The following is a 23,921-nucleotide window of genomic DNA, read 5'->3' on the forward strand; positions in this document are numbered from 1 at the left end:
AGGCTCATGTCACTCTTGCTCAGACTTTGCCCCAGACCCTGAGCTTCCCCACTGAGAAAGCAAGCACAGCTTCGAAACTTCACCCCTCCCCATCTGCCCACACTGTCAGTGGTGGCTCCTGCAATTGTATCTGCAGCAGTTCATATTTGACTCCAGATTCTGCTCAAGAAAATTTGTACCCTGTCAAAATTATTACTAATTTCAGTTGGAAGCTTCTTTCATCCTGTGACTCCTCCCTAATTCTGCTGGCTGTCTTCCTTGAGGTCCCCTGTGAGATACAGTCAGGGATGGCTTCCCTGGGCTCAGGCGGGAGACTGGGAGTGCCTATAAGGCTCTTTCTGCTGCTGCTTCTACTTTTGTATTTTGCACAGCTCTCTAAGTCTGTTTCAGCTCTAAGTAAGGTTAAATCCTTTTCCCATAATCTGGATTTTCAGATTCCCCAGTGGGGATGTGTGTTCAGTGCCAGGTTTCCCCCTCCCACTTTGGAAACTCACAGTTTTTTGTCTGTCTCACAGAATTTGCAACAGTATGCCACTTCTTTCAAAGGATCTATGAATTATTTTGGTTTTCCTGGTTTGCTCCTGTGGTGGTTCTTGGAGCAAAAGTTCACACTACGAGTCTTCACACACTGTTCTGCCCATCCAAGTGGGAGCTTCACATTAGCCCTCTGTTTTATCTGCCATCTTGTCCTCAATTTCTAATATTAAAATTATATAAAATGATTAGAAATCCTAACATTTAACTCTCAGTACTTGATATGCTAAATAAAACCAAAGCCTTTATTAAGGACATGGAAAACTTAAAAAAAAACCCACTATATCAGCAACATCAACACAATTAATATTTATAAAACACTATACCCAACAATATAGCTTCAAGTACACATGGAACATTCTTAAAGAAAGAGTATATTTTAGGTGACACAATAAATCTCAAAAAATGTAAAACAATTGAAATAATATAGAATGAGTTCTCTGACGAAAATTGAGTTAAATTAAAATGAAATATACCTGGAAAATTCCAAAATACTTGTACATTAAGCCATATACCCTTAAATAACCTATAAGGCAAAAATGAAATCACTAGTAAAATTAGAAAAATTTTTAATTAAATGAAAATAAAAATATAGCAAAGCAAAATTTGTCAGAAACCACTTCAGCTATTGATATGGTTAGGCTTTGTGTCCCTACCAAAATATCATCTTGAATTGTAATTTCATAATCCCCATAATCCCCAGGTGTCAAGGAAGAGACCAGGTGGAGGTAATTGAATCATGGAGGTGGTTTCCCTCATGCTCTTCTCAAGATTGTGAGTGAATTCTTATGAGATCCAATGGTTTTATAAGGGACTCTTCTCCCTTTGCTCAGCGCTTCTCCTTCCCGCTGCCTTATAAAGAAAGTCCTTGCTTCCCCTTTGCCTTCTGCCATGATTGTAAGTTTCCTGAGGCCTCCCCAGCCATGCTGAACTGTGAGTCAATTAAACCTCTTTCCTTTAGAAATTACCCAGTCTCAGTTCTTTAAGCATTATGAAAATAGACCAATACAGTCATGTTGAGAAGGAAACTTATTATTTCAAATTGTATATGAAAAAAAGAATAAAGGTATAAAATCAAAGATATCAGCCTTCAATTTAAGCAGCTAAAAATAAAAAGCAAATTAAACACAAAGTAAGTAGAATGAGGAAAACAAAGAAGAGTGTAAATCAAGGAAATTGATAAAAGAAGCCCAATAAAAACAATTTTAAAAATCAAATGTCATTATTTGAAAATATAAAATCCTAACTATACTTACGAAGAAAATAAGACACAAGTTACTAGTGATAGGAATGGAGAGAAGACATCATCACATCTCCTTCAGACATTAAAAGCAAAAATAAAACCTTTTGAAAACTTTTATATCAATAAATTTAATTATGTAAATAAATTTCTTGAAAGTTACAAACACCAAGGCTCCTTCAAGATGAAATAGATGAGTGCTCCTCATACTATTTTCTAACCTCCCAGATTTTTCTAATAATTTTTGCCAGTGTATCTTTCTTTAGTTAAGATAACCAGATCTGTAACAGTATTCCAGGCAGATGCACCTATGAAGTCCTCCATAAATATGTATCTGCTGGCCATCTTAGATCCTTTCAAAACAAGACTCACAAAGCTGTACCAGATTCCTCAAGCCACACTCATGTTTCACTCATTGAAGTGTCCATAACAATGCATAGTTTAGTGAACACTTAATTGTAGCTCATCAAACTATTTAATAAACTTTTCAGGCATCTGAAGCAGCCCCTTAGGAAAATCAACAATCTCTCAAGCTCAGAAGTCTTATCTTTACTTCTTTTGTAGCCTTCACAGCCTTGATCACTGTGCACATCACAGCTCTAAAGGTTCCATAGGATCATTGGCCCTGCCGCTTCCCAGCAGCAGCTATTAGAGACTGGCTGTTGAACTACACAATAATACAAGTAGAGCTAGAGAATATATAGAAGTTTAGGCTGATTCTTTGATGGCCATAAAACACTTAAGATAAAAGTTACATTTTATTTTTCTCCCTACTGTAAGTCTATTTTGTTATCATTCAAGTGTTCCTTCTAAGAGAGAAAAAATATCTGATTAATCAAGAGTCCCAGGTGTGTTTTACTCAACTCAAATTTTGCTGAATGCTAAAATTTACAGTAGAAGAATACAGGTATACCTGCTTATGGTGCTTTGCTTTATTGTGCTTTTCAGATATTGCATTTTTCACAAGTTGAAGGTTTGCGGCAAACCTGCACTGAGCAAAGTCTACAGGTACTGTTTTCTTCAACAGCACATGTTTACATTGTGTCTCTGTGTCACATTGTGGTAATTCTCACAACATTTCAACTTTATTATTATTATTGTGATATTTCTTTTGGTGAACTGTAATCAGGGATTTTTGATGTTACTATTGTAATTATTTTGGGACACCACAAACCACACCCATATAAGATGGCAGACTTAATTGATAAATATAGTATGTGTTCTCCACAGGTCAGTTTTTTCTCAATTTTACTCCCTCATCTTAGGCCTCCCTATTCCCTGAGATACAATAATGTTAAAATTAGGCCAATTAATAACCCTACAATTACCCATAAGTGTTCAAATGAAAAGGAGTCAAATGAAAGGACGAGACACACTCTCATTTTAAGTCAAAAGCTAGAAATGATTAACCTTAGTGAGAAAGACATATCTAAAGGTGAGGTAGGCAGAAATCTAGGCCTCTAGTTTCAGTTAGCCAAGTTGTAAATGTAAAGGAAAAGTTATTGAAGGAAGTTAAAAGTGTTACACCAGTGAATGCACAAATAAGAAAGCGAAACAGCCTTCTTGCTGATAGGGAGAACGTTTGAGTGGTCTGGATAAAAGATCAAAGGATCTGCAACATTCCCTTAAGCCAAAGCCTAATTCATAGCAAGGTCCTAATTTTCTTCAATTCTAGGAAGGCTGAGAGAGGTAAAGAAGCTGCAGAAGAAAAATCTGAAGCTAGCAGAGATTGGTTCATATGGAAAGAAACCATCTCCATAACAAAAAAGTACAAGGAGAAGCAGCATGTGTTGATGTAGAAGCTGCAGCAAGTTATCTAGAAGATCTACCTAAGATCACTGATGAAGGTAGCTACATTTATCATCAGATTTTTAATGTAAATAAAACAGCCTTCTAATGGAAGATGATGCCATGTAGGACTTTCATAGCTAGAGAGGAGATGTCAATGCCTGGCCTTAAAGCTTCAAAAGACAGGCTGACTCTCTTGTTAGGGGGTAATGCAGCTGGTGACTAAGTTGAAGCCAGTGCTCATTGACCATTCTGAAAATCCTAGGGCTCTTAAGAATTAAGCTAAACTGTGCTTTAGACATGGAACAACAAAGCCTGGATGACAGAACATCTATTTATAGCATGGTTTACTTAATATGTTTAAGCTCACTGTTGAAACCTACTGTTAAAATATTATTTTCAAATATTACCACTCACTGACAATGCACCTAGTCACTCAAGGACTCTGATGGACATGTACAAGGAGAAAGCTGTTGTTTTCATGCCTGCCAACACAACATCCTTCTCCAGCCCACGGATCAAGGAGTCATTTCAACTTTCAAGACTTATTATTTAAGAAATACATTTTGTAAGGTGAATGCTTATACACCGATGGTAGAATGTAGACTAGTACAACTTCTATAGAAAGTAATATGGAGATTTGTTAAAGAACTAAAAATAGATATATCATTTGATCCAGCAATCTCACTACTGGCTATCTACCCAAGGAAAATAAGTCATTATATCAAAAAGACACCTGAACACATATTTTTACTGCAACACAGTTCATAATGGCAAAGATATGGAACCAACCTAAATGCCCACTGACTAATGAGTGGGAATGTATATATACACCATGGAATACCTACTCAGCCATAAAAAAGAACAAAATAATGTATTTTGCAGCAACTTTGATGCAGTTGAGGCCATTATTCTAAGTGAAGTAACTCAGAAATAGAAAACCAAATACCATCTGTTCTCACTTATGCTTAAGTGGGGGCTAAGCTATGGTTATGCAGAGGCATACAGAGTTCTATAATGGACTTTAGAGACTCAGAACGGTGAGGGTGGAAGCAGGGTGAGAGTTAAAAACTACATATTGAGTACAATGTACACTACTCAAGTGATGGGTGCACTAAAATCCCAGATTTCACCACTGTACAAGTCATTCATGTCACCAAAAACCACTTGTACCCCAAAAGCCATTGAAATAAAAAAAGTTTAAAAATAAGTACATTTTGTAAGGCTAAAGTTATTATAGATAGCGATTCCTGTGATGGATCTGGACAAAGTAAATTGAAAGCCTTCTGGAAAGGATTTACCATTCTAGATGCCTGTCAGAACTTTCATGATTCAGGGGAGGAGGTCAAAATATCAACATTAACTGGAGTTTGGAAACAGTTGATTCCAACTTTCATGGATGATTTTGAGCTGTTCAAGACTTCAGTGGAGGAAGTAACTAAAGATGTGGTGGAAATAGCAAAATATCTAGAATTAGAAGTGGATCCTAAAGATGTGACTGGATTGCTGCAATCTCATGATAAATCTTGAACGAATGAGGAGCTGCTTCTTATGGATGGGCAAAGAAAATGGTTTCTTAAAACGGAATCCACTTCTGGTGAGGATGCTATGAATGTTACTGAAATGACGACAGAGGATTTTGTTGAGAATATTGCATCAACTTACTTGATGAAGCAGTGGCAAGGTTTGAGAGGATTGACTCGAATTTTGAAAGAATTTCTACCGTGGGTAGAATGTCATCAAAGACCATGTGTTATAGAGAAATATTTCATGAAAGGAAGACTCAATTGATGCAGCAAACTTCATTGTCATCTTATTTCAAGAAATTGCCACAGCCGCCTCAACCTTCAGCAAGCAAAATCCTGATCAGTCAGCAACCAACAACATTGAGGCAAGACTTTCCACCAGCAAAAAGATTATGAGTCACTGAAGGCTCAGATGATTGTTAGCATTTTTTAGCAAGATAATTTTTAAATTAAGGAATGGATATATTGCTTTAGACATACTGCTATTGCACACCTAATAATAGACTACAGTATAGGATAAACACTACTTTTATGTGCACCAGGAAACCAAAAAAACATGTAACTCACTTTGCAGCATTCATTTTTATTGTGATGGTCTGGAATCGAACTCACAATGTCCCTGAACTATGTCTGTACTAAATGGAGCAACTGGTTTTATAAATATTTTTGAAAGATTTCTCAACTGTGCAATCCACAACTATGTTCATTTTCTGTGTGTATTCTCCAAAATGTGCATTTTTATTTTAACATTTACAGTGACATTTTGAATTATTATCTCTGCAATGTTTCAGAGTTTTCTCTTCTTAATACAAACCTAGATGTTTATTTTTAAGGTTAACATAACCACTAGAGAATGGCAGGTTTTTGCTCCACTGGAGTGCTTACCGGAAATGTAATGACCTTTTCATATGTTAGATTCTATTTAAACTGTCCTTGGTCTTTTGAACTTCATCTGTTCACATTTTTAATTTTTTATTGGTACCTTTTTAAACATGTAATCAAAATATTTACCATTTCATAATCATTTTACTGGATTACTAAAAAGTCTATACCATAAACATAATTCATGTGGTATTTTCATTTCAATGAAAATCACATTACCAATTTTGTGAGAAAGGTGAAATTAGAGGTAAAGAAATCTGATATCTTAGCAGAATTTCAGTCACATATATCCTCCATGAAATAAGCTAAAACTACACTAAAGTTGCAAACTCCGTTGATTAACTTTTTAGCTTCTATGGGGGTGAGGAGAGGCACTTCTCTGAATGGCCAAAGCAAGATTATAAAATCGAATTTCTATGAAGTGGCTTCTAAAACCAGAGTGAAGGGAGTGTGTGTCCCATGTTGAGCAGCCATTTTTCTAGACTCCTGGAATTTACCAGCTGGTAATATTCCAAAAGCAAATTTGGTAGTCAATTAAGGTTGCAAATTTATTTTTGTTTTTGCAAGTAAGAACATACAAACAAACACTACTATCTTCTCTAGCTATTATTTCACATAAGAAAATACAATTATACCAAAAGAAGTAGGAAGCCTTAATTTTGAGAATGAAGGATGTTTCTTGAAACTGAAGAATAGGCTACATGAAAAACCTACATTTTATCTTGACAGACTTGTACATGTCTTTATAGATTAAACTCATTGTTGCCAAACTCTGTTTTCAAACCTGAAACCTAGGCAGCACTACTTGCATATGGATTCCCAGTCTCCGTGGTATTTACAATATTGCAATGTTGGAGAGCTAGGTGTGTGTGTGTGTGTGTGCGCGCGCGCGTGCACGCGTGTGCACATTTTGAATACAAAGAATCTGTGATTGCCCATTTTTGGTCTAAAGCAATTTTTGGAGGTTATCATCTATCTTTCTACGTCCTCTAAGAAGAAATACAGAGTTAGATGTTAGAGGATTTTAAGGCTTCCATGGAGATTACAATTGTTAAGTGAATTTGAAGATATTTTATAGAAAGCATAGAATTGATGCTCACAAACTTTATCTGGGAAATTCCACAGTTTAGGAGAACATTATCCTTACTATGTCAAATCCTCAAGGAGGAAAACATTTACCTTTGAATTATGTACCTCCTGAGGGACTGCTGAATTCATGTAATACTAATGTAGATGCTTAAATCATGCTGTTTTGAATTTATCAGGAAGCCAAATCCAAAGTAAGTCCTTTATTTTCTTCTGGCTACTGGTAGTTTCTATTCTACATTTTTAAGTATCTTATTTGAGCATGTTACTGAATTATCAAAACCCCTGAAAGTCTGAGAAGATTAGGTCAAGCTGTATCAAAAAGAGATGCAGATATTTAAATAAAGCATGAAGTTAACTTCCATTTTCTTACTTAGTTATTATCTACTCTATTTCACCAGGTTGATAACAGGTCTGCACAAGTGTGTATTCTAAACCATCCAGATGTGAGAAAGGCAACCTATGATGAAATTATAATAAAAACACATTTATATTTGTTAAGACATTTGATGTAGTTGTACCTAATCAATTTTGAAAAGTAGAACTCAATGTTCAAGTACTATTAATTTGATATCTCTACCAGATGGATCTCTTTTCAGATTAAATTCCCGCTAAGCTCACCAAATAGTTTCTATTAAAGACACCTGGGGAATCTTCAAAGACCAGGTAAGATTTTAACAGCTCCTAGGAAATTAATGATTATAATGTATGCTAAAATAGTAATGATGTGACGACCAATAATTATGTTAACTTCTGTCACTTTGAAAGTACCTTTACGTCATCAGTCAAGGTAGAATTTTTATTCTGACAGAAGGTTTATGAGGACAAGTCTGCTGGGTATGAATACACATAGTTTGTCCGTCAAAAGGTGGAAATATTCTGTATTAGGAAGTCAAGTCCAAAGAAAAATCTGTATTTGCTTTTCCATACTAGCTACCAGAAATTTCCATACCATATTCTTTGATATGTGAATATAAACTTTTGTGTGAATCTGTGTGTGTATAAAACTGCACACAAAGTGGAAAAGAGGAAATCACTCTGTTTACTTGTAGTGCAGGTGGAAAATACATGAGTATTTAAAAGGACAGTTGCTTATAAACAGAATAGGCCACCATTATGTAAAAAATCTTTCAAAAATAGAAACCCAGTGCTTATCAATTCATTGTAAAAGCTGCTTTTCTTGGAGTCTTCAAAGCTTTTGGAAATGAGGAGCCCCCTATTACTATAGTGATCATCAGAGGCTGAAGGGATCACACCTCACACTTCATTTCAATTACACCACTGTTATCCGTTAACATCTTAGGAGAAGTCAGGAATTCTGGTCGGAATTCAGGTAGGGGGTGCAGGAACTTGTAGATCAAAGAGCTAAGCATAATGAAAGAGACAGTGGTTCCAGAAATGGGAAATAAAAGGGGGGCTGATAAGGAATGTGGGGAGGGGACGAACTTTCATTCCTTTAAAAATTTACATGAGGTTAAGTCTGACTTTTAGGGAGAAATCTGGGGCAAGGGTAGAGTAAATCCTCATTTAACATTGTCTTGGAAATTGCAACTTTAATTGAAATAACATATAATGAAATCAGTTTTAGTTGGCTAATTGATATAACTAAGAGTTAGGTTCTTATGGCATATTTCTGGTCACAAATCATCATCAAAATTCTAAATAAAGATCAAAATACTTCCAATATTGAACACTAAAATACACATGAGCTTCATATGTTTAAGAAAGATTAATAAAAACAAGTAAAAGCATTATTTACCCACTTACGCTGGTTCAAGGAGACAGGTGGCCAGAGGGTCTCTTAGAAACTCAGAGTGTCAGACAGGAAGCAGCCCTGGACAGGATTGCCATTTCATTACAAGATGCCCTCATACACACCCCCACTCACTCTGGGACCAGGTAGACATGCCAGGCCACCCCACGTGCACAGCTTTGGGATGTAGGGGGAAACTGAAGTACCTAGAGAAAACCCACGCAGACATGGGGAAACCATGTGCACTGCATACACACAGTGGCCCCAACCAGGAATCCCTTTTTTTTTCTTGTCAATGTCATAAAGAAACGATGCTGAATAAATTCACGTTATTCAAAGACCTGCTGTACTACAGAAAAGTCAAAGAAGTTCTAAAGAAGATATAATATTAGGACTCCCATAATTGCTATTAGTTTTGAACCCTCATCAATTATTCCATGCAGTGTAGGGTGGGAAGAGATCAAAAAGAACTTCTGAAAAGGAATGGGCAGAAAAACTCCATAATGAGGGATGCAACCTCCCTCTCTAATATAGCTACAAATACAAGAGCAAAAGGTGTGGCAAGAGAGGTTACTGTCAGGAGGCAAGTGCAGAAAAAGCTATTGGTTTTTTAAAAATTCACCCAATTAAAATGTGGTATTGACTTTTAGATGTTTTACTTATATTATGGACATTTTCAGTGAGGGAAAAAGCCAAAGACAAAAAAAAATTGATTTGGGCGATTTTCTTTTTGCCAAAACATTGGTCATGTAATTATTAACAACAATAAAGAATGCCAAGTAACTGAATTCCATTACATAATATGAATTCTTGCAACTGCTCACTTTCTTAGTGAATACACCACCTGCTCGTGTTTCCTCCTGCAAATCTCCCAAAGTAAATGCGTTGACAGTTCGTCATCCAGAGATGGCTGAGTTAGTTTCATTTCTGTAGGCTAACCACATTTAGGCTTGGAAGCCTTAAAAAGAAGAGGAGGAGGAGGAAGATGAGGGGGAGCAGGAGAAGAATAGAGAAGAGGAAGAGGAAGGGTGAGAAGGATGAAGTGTGAGGGTGGAAAAACAGAGAGAAAAATAAAGAAGAAAGTAGAATGAATAAAGATTATGTGATCCATAACCTCTGGACTTATGTGAAGTTAAGGCATGGAAGCTAATACGCTAGATTTTGGTGATCCTAGATGTAGGATATTACAGAAAGAAAACCACTTTGCTAACACAAAGAAATAGTAAAGAAAACTTCATGTGATTTTTTCTATTTAGATCTCACACTTAAAATGCAGTTAGAGTAGAAAGGCCATTCTTATAAAATAATGTTTCATTTTGTTCATTTAACTATGGTTTAATATTTTATAGGTATTATACTATATATTGTGTTTTAATTAACTTGAATTTCATGAGAATGCTAAAGAAGTATTTTAATTTGGTACCTAATTTATCAATAGTTTGAAGCACTAACATTGAAAAATGCTTTAGCTTTAAAAGTTTTTAAATTTAAGTTTTAATATATACTTTTGGTTAGGAATTTAATGATTAGGATAAAACCGCAGACATAACAAAACCTCCAGAAATATATAGCCTAATTGCTTGGTTGGCTATTACAAATCCATTGAAATTGTTACTGTGAGTTAAAAAGACAGCTGAGTTACAATTTGGGAGCAACTGTTAGAACCAGGAGATGGAGTTAGATAAGATCTCCTGTGAATATAAGCAGTATACCTTAGAAAAACAAGAACTTCAAGACTAATTATAATGAAAATGGTTTGGGTAATTCCATTTCCATCAGCAGCAAACATATATATATATCTACACACACACACACACATATATATATTGTTATATATATATTTTGTAATATACATTTTGTTATGTATAACTATATACATATAAAACAAAACACCAGGGATGAGGAAGGCTTTTTGTGAAGTTAGGCTGGTAATACCAGAGTTGGTGTTAAGTTTATATTGATGATTTATTTCTATCAAGTGCCTAAACTAGATGGGGAAATAAATTCTCTATTTCATGTGTTAAAGAATAAAAGTTGCCCCTTATTTTATTGTTTCCAAAAATTATGATTTGATGTGACTGGTAAATGCCTAGACTTATGGCTACGGGTCATTTGGTAAAGGGTATTTAAAGATGAGTTTAGGGGGAATCGGAGAACGAGAACAACGTGCTTCACAGATACCTTGGAGTTTTCACCACAGCGCAGACTGAGAGCTGAGGCATTTGAAAACTAGATGAACACAGACTTCCTAGGAATTCAGATCCTAAGAAGAAATAGATTAAATGTGATCATACAGATGGTTGGATCAGTAAATATTTTAAAACCCAGAGAATTCAGTAATTGCATTAAAATAGACCTGATACCTAGCACTAAAATTTATTATATTTGCCCATTTGGGCATTGTCCCTAAGAATGTTATCATCCTTATTATAGTTCATCACACCTCTTTAGACTTCAGTTTCCCCATCTGTATGTTGAATGAGTTGGACTAGATGACTTCTACGCTCCTTTTCAACTCTAAACCTTAATAAGTTTATTAGTTTTTATTGAATTCAAGATCACACTTGGAAATGCCCTGGTGTCATTTGTTATGACGAAGGTATTGGAAATAACAATGTTGGTAGCCATAGTAACAACAGCAACAAAAATGCCCTGTAGAATATGTTAATTAGCTTGATTTAGCCATTCCACAATGTATACATATATCAAAACATCATCTTGTATACCATAAAATATGCAATTTTTGTCAATCAAAAAATAAATTTTTAAAAATGTCCATGACCTCAAAAAGAGGTAAAAAAGATGAAAACTGTCATACTCCTTACTTAGTACACATAAGGAAACTCATGGAAGACAGTCTCACACTTGATAATATAGTAATAAGCAAGCAGTTGAGAACTTGTGTTCTAGCACTTCGTACAGACTTGAGGGCTCTTGGAAGAGAATCTTAAGTCTCTAACACAATCTTGGTGATTTACATTGTTGCTGAACATTACATCACCTGAGTTAAAGTTAAATGTTTTTGAGGAAAACCACTATATTAAAAATCATTTTAAGTAGACTTAAACTACTACTATTGAGCTGGTCCATGATAACTTATTTGCTAGAACTTTGAAAAAAAGTGTAAGGGGTGGAATAATCACCCCTTAGATTGTTCAATAATGTGCAATAATCCTTCTTTAGATCAGTATTTCCTGTAGTGATGTGTATAAAATACACAATGCAGGGAGGTATAGAAAAGGTATAAGTTCCATTGATGCCTTTTCATCTGATACTTCAAATTTTTCTATATTTTATTTATTTTTAATTATGCATTTTATTTAATGGTAGATTATGTCTAATCTACCATTGTATAAATAACATTGTATAAATAAAGAAAGAGAATAGAGAATCACTGATGTGTTTTTAATTGATGAAGTGCATGCTCAGAAAAAAATTAAATTGCTAACTTAAAGGACTGTCTTTTATTCACTCATTCAACCAACATTTATTGAGCATCTATTCTATTCTAGTCATTATGTTAGTCTCTGGGAATCCACTGAAGAGAAAACATTGACAGGTCATTTTAAGGTTAGAAGCATTTGTTGATGAATAAATGAGGATTCTTCTAAGAATTATAGTGGGCAGTGAAATATATTTGGAAGAAAAACTGTCTTAGTCTATATTTGCCTGTCTTTCCAGATATCAGGGTTCAGTTTGCCCTGTGACCTCATTTTTCTGATGGATACAAGAAAAATAATTGGTTTTCAGTTTGTGCAGTGTTTCCCTTGTTGTGAGACTGGAAGTGACATTGCCGAGATTGTTACATGTCAGAGGTAAAACCTGAAGCCCTAAAGTGAACTTTTAATAAAAGAAATATGATCATATCACCTTCTTGCTTAAGCCTGGGATATTTGTGTTTTTGTTGTTGTCATTTTGTTTTTGTTTTTGTTTTTAACCATAAACAGAATAGAAATCAAAGTTTTTAGCACAGCATTCAAGATCTCACAAGATCTTCCCTGAATCTACTATTTATCTATGCCCGTCACTACAGCTATTGTTCCTCACTTGTTCTGCTTCAATGAGCTATCATATCAAAATCTTGCATATCTTTCAACGTCCAGATCAAATGTCAACTCTCCTATAAACATTTCTCCTGCACTTATCTTTACTCCACTAATAGGTAATCTTATTCTTTTATGTTTTATGGCATTTAATTTATATATCATTTTCAATTAAAAAAATAGAAACAAGATCTCACTCTATTGCCCAGGTGGGAGTGCAGTGGTGCAGTCATAGCTCACTGTAACCTTGAATTTCTAGGTTCAAGCAATCTTCCTGCCTCATCCTTCTTCAATTTTTTACCATAGTATGCCTTTAATTATTGTTATTTGTGCATGTTACTGCTGTTCTTACTAGATTACAAGACCCTTGAGGATAGCAACTATGTCTTATTCAACTTTGTGTTTTCCATGTTGACTGATACAGTGTTTTTATATAAGAATAACCTAGGAAAATTCAGTACATTTAATTGTTGTTTAATTGAAGGGCAAAAATGAAAAAAAAAATTCAAAAGATACTGAAATCACCTTCTAGATTTATCAGATAGTTTTAACAGCAACTAAAAAAAACTCCTAGAAATAATTAAAATCTCATATCAAGAAAGAAGTAATATACATTTAAAGGAAAGAAAGTCTGTAAGTATTACAAATCAAGAAAATACAGAATTTGAAGTAAGTAGTATTAAGCAGAAGTGGTACCAACAAAGCACAGTACACTGCATTTGTATAACACCTATACCTCCTAAGTGGTTCAAGTTAAGCAGTTGCCTTAATGTAGTCAACTTTATGGCAGAAGCCACTCAGACTGGAAATGCTTATTATATCTTCAAGTCCATAAATGTTGTCATGACCTTTCTCATACTACTACTGTCTTGGAAAATTTTAGCAAATTACTACTGCAAATTCTGCTTAGATGCCTTTATACACACATACCCACCTTTAATTCATTCTCCTGGTAGAGTGCTGTGAAAAATAAGAAATTGAAGATGTTGTAAAGGTTATTGCATCCAAGCTGAAGATAATTACAGGTTACCATATTGGGACACAAAGTGGTTTGTTGTACCTGAAGCCCGCAAGCAGAAGTATGTAACACTCACATGTACATCACCTTCAACAGAAGTAGGAAAATCCTTGTACATTGTCTCCTGTACTAAAATCACTTCACTCAGTACAGATAAGCACATTATTTCTCAATGAATCATGGAATTATTAGTTAATGCCTACTTGACCTTTCTACCCGTATACCTTTCCAAAAAAAGAAAAAAAAAACCTGAGTAATTTGTAGACCTTGAAGATCAGCAACACTCATAAGTAATTTGACAGTAAGAAATAAGTAAGGGACATTCTAAGGTTTCTTGCTTAGTTGCTTAGGAAATCAAGAACCTCATTGCATTAGAGCTGGAGTAAAAGAAGTCCTGAGTTTATAAAACTCTAGCAAGCAGAGAAAAACAAACAAAAATGAGCGAAATTTCTTAGCTCAAAAGTTTAGCAATTTTCTTGTTTTAGAACTAAAAATTCAGTAGTATCAGCTGCCTATAAAATCTATAGAGCAATCAGAGTGAGTAGCCATTATCTCATTTGGTGCAATTCAAAATGACCATTCAAAGCCAGTATATTTTCTGTCTATGCTTGCAATAATGATGAAAAATGTCATAGATGGTTGAAATGTAACTGTCACTCAAGAAGAGTATAAAACATACTTTCTGAGTGTTTTTGAAAGATCTCATTTTTTCAAAAAAAATGGAAACTATGTCTTTCAAATATAAGCTGCATTGGACATCAGTAAAATGTCTGGGCAGGTATACAATAACTTGTTGAGAATCTCTAGACTCACCTTTTATGGATTAGTAGGATGTCATAGAAGATTTTGGCATAGATACTCTAACTCAGAAATCACTTAACTATCCAAGACACCTTCATTCCTTTATCCTTCTTGTTCAAGCTATGGCCAAGATCTGTTAACAGCTCCTTAAGACTAGCTTCTTCTAATCTTTTGTATTCATTAATCTCCACTGATTCTTAGTTAAGGTATTCAGCCCTTCTCACATGAACTATTATGAGAGTCTTGAAATTGGCCTTCTGTTACTCCAATATGCCCATCTCGAATCCACTATTTAATACTATAATGAGAGGAACCATCCTAAAATGTAAATCTCACTATGCTGCATTCAGGATGAAAGCTTTAGAATGACTACTGATTGCCTAGAAGATAAAATACAAGTCTTTTAGTACAAGACATTGCAAAATCTTCTCTGTGTCTACTTCTCCCACCTCAGTTATCAACACATTTTCCATTTCCTCCTCTCTCCATTCCTACCATAATCGTCCCTCTGGATGTTTCTCAATCCAACATACTTCATTCCTCCATTCCACTATCCATACTGGGATTTTTGTCTAGGATACCCCTTTTCCCCTTATTCCAACATATTTTGCAAAACATGGTTCAATATTCTCTTTCTCTATGAAGTCTATAAAATTAACCTTACTCTAGAACTGTGCAAATACTTCTGTTGTGACACCAATAACAATTTATTTCACTAGCATCTTTAAATGTCCATACTACAGACAGGTTATAAAGGTAATTCCACAAAAGCATGGAACATGCATGATTGTTTTTGTTTCCTCAAAATGTAGCAAAATAAGCACTCTATAAATATTTATTTTAATTCTCTTTATTAAGGGGAACTTAACTTATCCAGAAGCATTAAGAAACTATTAAACAAGCACTGTTTCTTAAACAGAATTTGCTATACAGTCATGTGTCACTTAATGATGGGGATACATTGTGAGAAATGCATTGTTAGGTGATTTTCTCCTTGTGTGAACATCATAGAATGTACTACACAAATGTAGATGGTACAGCCTATTGCTCCCAGGCTACAAACCTGTACAGAACGTTACTGTACTAAATACTGCAGGCAACCATAATGCAATGGTAAGTGTTCATGTATCTAAACATAGAAAAAATACAGTAAAAATTATAGCATTATAATCTTATGAAACCATTGTCATATATGCGGTCCATGATTGACTAAAACATTGCTATGGGGTGCATGACTCTACTTTCACTGCATTATGGGTAAGGAGTTAGTATGATTCATGGTCAAAATGTCATAAACTATATTGGTGGAATGCTAGCTGCCTAGAGACAGTATAGGTACAGTAGTTAAGTATGTATTTTTGATGCCAGACTGTTTGGTTTTAAATTCTGACTACCATTTACAAGACGTATAACTTTGGTCAATACCCTTGAGCTCCCTAATCTTTAGTCTCCTCAGCTATAAAATGAAGATAATAATACTCATAAATTTGTTGTAAGAATGAAATAATATAGATCAAGTAGCTTAGATAGGCATTTATATAGAACACAGTAGACATCAGATATTATTTCTAAAGTAGATGCAATAGGATAAAGGTATACGTGTGTGTAATCTGTGTAAAATCCACTAATTACGTTTCCACAAAGCAATAAATACTTTTAGCTGAGGCTATTAAGATAAGGTCTGTAACAAGAATACCATGTTAAAGTACCTAGACTCTTTGCAATGGGGAGCCCATGGAGTGTTTGTGGTAACTAACTGACATGTTTCATTTTCAGATCACTGTATGTAAAATAACTATTGCAGAGATGAGGAAAGGAGTAATTAGAGGAAGGAAAATAAGTAAATATGGTAATATTCTAGGTTAGAGGTTGATATGGTTTGACTCCATGACCCCACCCAAATCTCATCTTGTACCTCCCATAATTCCCACATGTTGTGGGAGGGACCTTGTGGGAGATGATTCAATTATGAGGGCAGGTCTTTTCCATGCTGTTCTCGTGATAGTGAATGGGTCTTATGAGATCTGATGGTTTTAAAAATGGGAGTCACCCCTGCAGAAGCTCTTTTTGCCTGCTGCCATCCATGTAAGATGCCATCCACGTCTTCTCCTTACCTTCTGCCATGATTCTGAGGCCTCCCCGGTCATGTGGAACTGTAAGTCCAATTAAACCTCTTTTTCTTCCCAGTCTTGGGTATGTCTTTATCAGCAGTGTAAAATGAACTAATACAGTAAATTGGTACCAGTAGAGTGGGGCACTGCTGAAAAAATACCTGAAAATGTGGAAGTGACTTTGGAACTGGGTAACAGGCAGAGGTTGGAACAGTTTGAAGGGCTCAGAAGAAGACAGGAAAATGTGGGAAAGTGTGGCACTACCTAGAGACTTGTTGAATGGCTTTGTCCAAAATGCTGATAGTGATATGGACAATAAAGTCCAAGCTAAGGTGGTCTCAGATGGAAATGAGGAACTTGTTGAGAACTGGAGCAAAGGTGACTCTTGTTACGTTTTAGCAAAGAGACTGGTGGCATTTTGCCCCTGCCCTAGAGATCTGTGGAACTTGAGAGAGATTATTTATGGTATCTGGTGTAAGAAATTTCTCAGCAGCAAAGCATTCAAGAGCTGACTTGGGTGCTATTAAACACATTCAGTTTTATAAGGGAAGCAGTGCATAAAAGTTTAGAAAATTTGCAGGGACATGGAGTCAAGGGAGATCTTGCATGGGGCCTGTAGTCCCTTTGTTTTGGTCAATTTCTTCCATTTGGAACAGCTGTATTTACCCAATGCCTGTACCACCATTATATCTAGGAAGTAACTAACTTGCTTTTGATTTTACAGGCTCATAGATGGAAGGAACTTGCCTTGTCTTGGATGAGGCTTTGGACTGTGGACTTTTGAGTTAATGCTGAAATGAGCTGAGACTTTGGAGGGCCGTTGGGAAGGGATGATTGCTTTTGAGATGAAAAGATATGAGATTTGGGAGGGGCCGGGGGCAGAATGATATGGTTTGGCTCTATGTCCCCACACAAACCTCATATTGTAGCTCACATAATTCCCACATGCTGTGGGAGGGACCTGGTGGGACATGATTGAATTATGGGGGTGGGTGTTTCCCATGCTGTTCTCATAATAGTGAGTAGGTCTCAGGAGATTTGATGGTTTTAAAAATGGACGTTGCCCTGCACAAGCTCTTTTTGCCTGCTGCCATCCATGTAAGATATGACTTGCTCCTCCTTGCCTTCCACTATGATTGTGAGGCTTTCCCAGCCACATGAAACTGTTAGTTCTCCATTAAACCTCTTTCCTCTGTAAATTGCCCAGTCTCGGGTATGTTTTTATCAAAATCATGAAAACAGACAAATAGAGGGGTGATGAAGGTTAAAAACTGAGATAGACAAAGCTTTGTGATTAGGCACACACAGGTGAAAAAATGTTACATATTTCTAGTAAATTGTTTCATTTTTCAAGTCATGACCTTTTTATTTCCAATAATGCTTCTTGTCTGTGAATCTATTTTTCTGATAATACTAAAACACCAATTTTCATTTTATTAAATTTTTTCTGATTTGGGAAATTATTTTTATAATCCTTTGGGGTTTTTTTTACTTCCTTTTTCTTCATTCTTATTTTCCTCTGGGCTAGTCATATATTCTTTATGTATAAAGAATATGTAATTTTTTATATATAGACAATAAAGTAAAAATACTTTGTTGGTCTGGGAATAACAGAATCTATTTTATGCTTTAGTATAATGCACATTGTTTTTACGTGCACATGAAATATTTACAAAAATTTTACACATTGTTGACCACAAAGCAAGTCTGAGGATACACAAAAGACAGGGCCACCAAATAGTCGACTGCACAGGGGCAATTAGCTGAAGAGGGGAAAGGTTGATGAAGTTGAGCCCACTCCCTATCAGCCAAGATGTTTGCCTTGTCATGGATCATGAAGAAAGGGATATATTTTGCTACTGAGCACAGGGATGACAAGCTGTTTGTCCCTTTGAAAGTTTCTTTAAAGAAATATTTACATTTAATTAAAGTTAATTAAACGGTACTATCAAGACCAGCAACAGCTCTAAACAAAAAAAAATCCTGTCTTCTAATAATGGGATAACATTTAGAATCAAGTAAAGGGTTAACAAAAGAAAACAAAAAAATCGAAATAAAACTACAAAGCAATATCATTCATGAACATAGATACAAAATCCTTAACAAATATTAGCAAATTGTACCCTGGAATGTATAAAAATAATTATACCTTACAACCAAGTGAAATGTATCCCAAACTGCAAGTCTCGTTCAACACTCAAAAATCAATTAATGTAATCCATCACACTAGCAGACTAAAGAAGGAAAATCACATGATTATCACATGATTATCTCAATAGACACAGAAAAAAGAATTTGACAAAATCTAATGTCCATTCATGATAAAAACTCACAGAAAACCAGGAATAGAGAGAAACTTCCTCAACTTGAAAAATAACATCCACAAAGAACCTGCAGCTACCATCATACTTAATGACAAGAAACTCAAAGCTTTTCTTCATATATTAGGAATAAGGAAAGGATGTCTCTAACCACTCTTTTTCAATACCATCCTTGAAAGTCCTAGCTTATACAATAAGACAAGAGTACAAAATTAAGGATGTGCAGATTGAGAAAGAAAAAATAAAACTGTCTTTATTCAAACTGTAGAAATCTGAAGGAATCAAAGCAACAAACCCCTGGAATTAAGAAGTGATTATAGCAAGATTGTAGAATTCAAGGTTAAGATACAAAAGTCAATTGCTTCCCTGTATATCAGTAGTAAACAAGTAGAATTTGAAATTTAAAATGTAACACCGATTACATTAGTACTCCCAAAGATGAAATACTCAGATATAAATCTAACCAAACAAGTGTAATATCTATGTGAGGAAAACTACAAAACTCTGATGAAAGATAATAAAGAAGAACTAAATAAATGGAGAGATATTTAATGTTTATGGATAGGAAGGCAATATTGTTGAGATGTTCTTTCTTCCCTACTGGGTATAGATTCAATGCAGTCCCAAGTTATTTTGTGGATGTTGATAAATTGATTCTAAACTCTACATGGAGAGTCAAAAGACCCAGAATAGTCAACTCAATATTGAGCAAAAAGTTGGAGGAATGCACTATTCAGCTGCAAGATTTACTGTAAATCTACAGTAATCAAGATAGAGTAGTATTGGCAAAAGGATAGACAAATAGACCAATGAAACAGAATAGAGAGCCCAGAAATAGATGCATGTAAACATTGTCAACTGATATTTGACAAAGGAGAAAAGAAAATACAATGGGGCAAAGATAGTTTTTTCAACAAATGAAGATGAAACAAGTAAACATCCACATGAAGAAAAAATGAATCTAGACACAGAACTTACACCCTTCACAAAAATCAACTCAAAATGGATCATAGACCTAAATGTAAAATGGGATACTATAAAATATCTAGAAGATAACATAGGAGAAAATCTAGGTGACCTTAGGTATGGCAATGAATTTTTAGATACAACATCAAAAGTATGACCCATGAAATAAACAACACCGGGCTTCATTTAAATTAAATACACCGGACTTCATTTAAATTAAAAACTCCTCTGTGAAAGACTATTTCAAGAGAATGAGAAGATAAATCACAGACTTGTAGAAAATATTTGCAAAAGACTTATCTGATAAAAGACAAAATATACAAAGAACTCAAAACTCAACAATAAGAAAATGAACAACTTAACTTAAAAAGTGGGCAAAAGACCTGACCCAATATCTCACCAAAGAAAATATATGGGTACATAAGCATATAAAAATCCAGAACATATATGTCATTAGGGAATTGCTAATTAAAACAACTAGATACCACAAAACCTCTTAGAATGGCCACAATATAAGACACTGACAACACCAAAAGCTGGTGAGAATGTAGAGCAACAGAAGCAATCATTTATTGCTGATAGGAATGATAAATGGGAAAGCCACTTTAGAATATAGTTTGTCAGTTTCCTATAAAACTAAACATACACTTACCATATGTTCCAGCTATTGTGCTCCTTGACATTTACCCAAATGAAGTGATAACAGCCCACACAAAAACCTGTACACATATGTTTATAAATGATTTATTCAAAATTGCCAAAACTTGGAAGCAAACAAGTTGTCCTTCTGTAGGTTAACAGATAAATCAACTGCGGTACATCCAGACAAATATTTTTCAATGCTAAAAAGAAATCATCTATCAAGCCATGAAAAGATATGGAGGAAACGTAAATGTATATTACTAAGTGAAATAAGGCAATAGCCGGGGGGCGGTGACTCACGCTTGCAATCCCATCACTTTGGGAGGCTGAGGTGGGCAGTCACTTGAGGCCAGGAGTTTGAGACCAGCCTGGCCAACATGGTGAAACCCCATCTCTACTAAAAGTACAAAAAAAATTAGCTGGGCATGGTGGCGGGCGCTACTCTGGAGGCTGAGGCAGAAGAATTGTTTGAACCCAGGAGGCAGAGGTTGCAGTGAACAGAAGTCGCGCCATTGCACTCCAGCCTAGGCAACAAGAGTGAAACTCCATCTCAAAAAAAAAAAAAAAAAAAAAAAAAAGAATAAGAAAAAGAAAGAAGAGAAAGAAAGAAGCCAATCTGGAAAAACCATATACCATGCGATTCCAATGTCATAACACTTTGGAAAAGGCAAAACTACGGAGACTAAAAAAACTCAGTGGTTGCCCCATGGGTTAGTGGGGAGGGAGGGATAAATAGGCATAGCACAGAGGATTTTCTGGGTAGTGAAACTACTCTGTATGATACTATAATAATGAATACATGACATTATACATTTTTCAAAACTCAAAGGATGTACTACTACAAGGCTGAATAGTAAATTTGAATGTAAACTATGGGCTTTGGATGATAAAAAACACACACATACACAAAACAAACCCCTTTCCCGTACAAACCATGCCCTTGAAATTAACCAGAGGTGCATGGGCACATGTACACACACACACACATACACACACACCCCTATATAATCAATTCATTAGAGACAAAATCACAAAAGAAATCATAAAATATTTGGAACTGAGCAACAATTAAAATATTACATAAAAATACTGCAACTAAAACAGTATCAGAAAAAGTATAGCCTTAAATGCCTGTATTAGAAAATAAAAAAATTGAAAATTAATGAGGTGAGTTCTAACTCAAGAAATTAAAAATAAACAGCAGAGTAAAAAAAGAGGATATATTAACATTGAAACTAATTATTTTAAGAAACAAAGTTGATCAAATTAGAAGAGTATATGGTATATAGTAAGGTATCTTAACTGTTTGCTATTATTGTAAATTTAAGTGTGGAGAGGTACTGATGATACGTTTTCTCTACCTAAGGTCTAAAGATCTGTCCTGTAGGTTTTTTTTCTCTAAGACTAAATGCTATGTCACTTGCAGCAAATCACTTCATTTTCCTAAATCTTTATTACTTAATATATAAAATGAAGTTTTTGGATGGAAAGCCATACCTAGATCTGTCTATCCAGGATTCCACTTTTCAAGACTTGGCTGAGGCAACAATTTGGCTGATATAAAACTCAACTTATACACTTCTGCTATGATATGGACCATTAGTTTTTGTTTTAAATCCTGGAAATGATGAAACATGGTGAGTTACAATTACATGGTACATAAATTTATTAATAATATTATTATATTATTATTACTACTTGTAGTATACTGAAAAAAGTATAGTAAGTTGATTCTCTTGCTAATGCTATTTCCTTTTAGTATCAGAATTCATTCATGACTGAATTCCCAGCATTAAAAACAAAAATATCTTTCCACAATACTCATTTTCAGGAAATGTTATAATCTTCTTCTAAGGAATTTTATAGAAGCCGCAGGATACTGCTAAGTGTTCCTAAGGCAAATTGGCTAACAACCTACTTGTCAAATCAGTATCATGTTCACTTACTCAAGAAGATACTGGTGTGAAATAAAAGTAGGGCAGGCTCTCTAATTTCTCTCATATGTAGAGCAAAAGAGAAAATTCATTTTCCTTTTCATAATTACAGAAAATGATCACAGAGCATTTTTGCTCAAAATATAGAGGTCATTTTTTAGCTTTCTCTTTACTTTTCTTTCACCACGTTGTACAAAGGATGAATGATAACTGGGAACACGACACTAGAGGAACCTCTTTTTCTCCCTTTTCTGCTTTCTACTCTCTTTAAAACAGTGCTTCTTAAAGGGTTGTCAGACACACTTGCAGGAAGTCTGTATAATTGAAACTATTTTCCTAATAATACTAAGACATTGTTTTCCTTTATCACTCCCATTATCCCATGAGTGTGGAGTGGAGTTTCCCAGAATCTACATGAAGTGTAATATCACAACAGATGGAATACAGAAACACATATGAGACTAGCTGTCTTCTGTTAAGCCAAAGGTTAAAGACATTAACAAATATATAAAACAATGCCACTTTTCTCACAAAATATTTTTAGCTTTGGAAAATGTATTTTTCATAAAGGTGTTTTATGTTAGTATGTCATGGATTTATTATTTTTAAATGAATTAATAAATAGTCTTAAAGTTTCTAATGTGGTAAATGTTGATAGATAACAATCTACACAAACAGAAGCTCTTTATAATGTTTAAGGCTATAAAGAGGTCCTGAAACCAAAAATTTGAGAACCATTACTTTAAGTAGTTCCTCCAGTAGCTAAGAAGAAAAAATTAGGAAATAGAAGCATGTAAAATCCAGAGAAAAGGACCAGAGGCATCCAAATGCCTAGCTAACCCAAAAGAACAGACTAGAGCACTTGGAAAACCTCTCATCTTCCAGAAGAGTTTACACTACCTGTGAGTAACGAACTGTTTAATTCAAAACTGTGGATGAGATTACGCAGAACATAATAAAATGAAGATTAAGGGTAAGTGGGAAAGGAATCAAATTACACTATAGGCCAGGTGCAGCGACTCAGGCCTGTAATCCTAGCACTTTGAGAGGCCGAGGAAGGAGAATTGCTTAAGTCCAGGAGTTTGAGACCAGCCTGGGCAACATTGCAAAACTGCCTCCCTACGAAAAATGCAAAAATTAGCCAGGCATAGTGGTGAGTGCCTGTAGTCCCAGCTACTCAGGAGGCTGAGCGGGAGGATCCTGGAGCCTGGGAGGCAGAGATTGCAGTGAGCCGAGACCACACCTCTGCACTCCAGCCTGGGCAACAGAGCAAGAC

At 35.1% G+C, this 23,921-nt stretch overlaps 1 protein-coding gene and 2 long non-coding RNA genes across 9 annotated transcripts in view; 2 read left to right on the plus strand and 1 right to left on the minus strand.

The window, feature by feature from the left end:
• LOC105473062 (sperm flagellar 2) overlaps positions 1-23,921 on the minus strand; it is a 366,010-nt gene that overhangs the window by 202,301 nt on the left and 139,788 nt on the right. The window lies entirely within an intron of this gene.
• The window catches only part of LOC139363906 (uncharacterized), a 236,171-nt gene that overhangs the window by 85,710 nt on the left and 126,540 nt on the right, over positions 1-23,921 (plus strand). The window lies entirely within an intron of this gene.
• LOC105473065 (uncharacterized) overlaps positions 1-23,921 on the plus strand; it is a 57,585-nt gene that overhangs the window by 9,880 nt on the left and 23,784 nt on the right. For 2 of the 7 annotated variants that reach the window (XR_982031.3, XR_011625075.1), the window contains exons 2-5: positions 2,723-2,782; positions 3,450-3,621; positions 7,640-7,722; positions 12,491-12,624. This is a non-coding gene — a long non-coding RNA (uncharacterized lncRNA). Of the gene's footprint in view, positions 1-2,722; positions 2,783-3,449; positions 3,622-7,639; positions 7,723-9,742; positions 9,838-12,490; positions 12,625-22,226; positions 22,349-23,921 lie in introns of all 7 variants that reach the window. The other 5 variants (XR_011625077.1, XR_982028.3, XR_011625078.1 and 2 more) reach the window with 5 other exon arrangements.

The sequence above is a fragment of the Macaca nemestrina genome, chromosome 6, assembly GCF_043159975.1.
Source record: "Macaca nemestrina isolate mMacNem1 chromosome 6, mMacNem.hap1, whole genome shotgun sequence".
Classification (NCBI taxonomy): domain Eukaryota; kingdom Metazoa; phylum Chordata; class Mammalia; order Primates; family Cercopithecidae; genus Macaca; species Macaca nemestrina.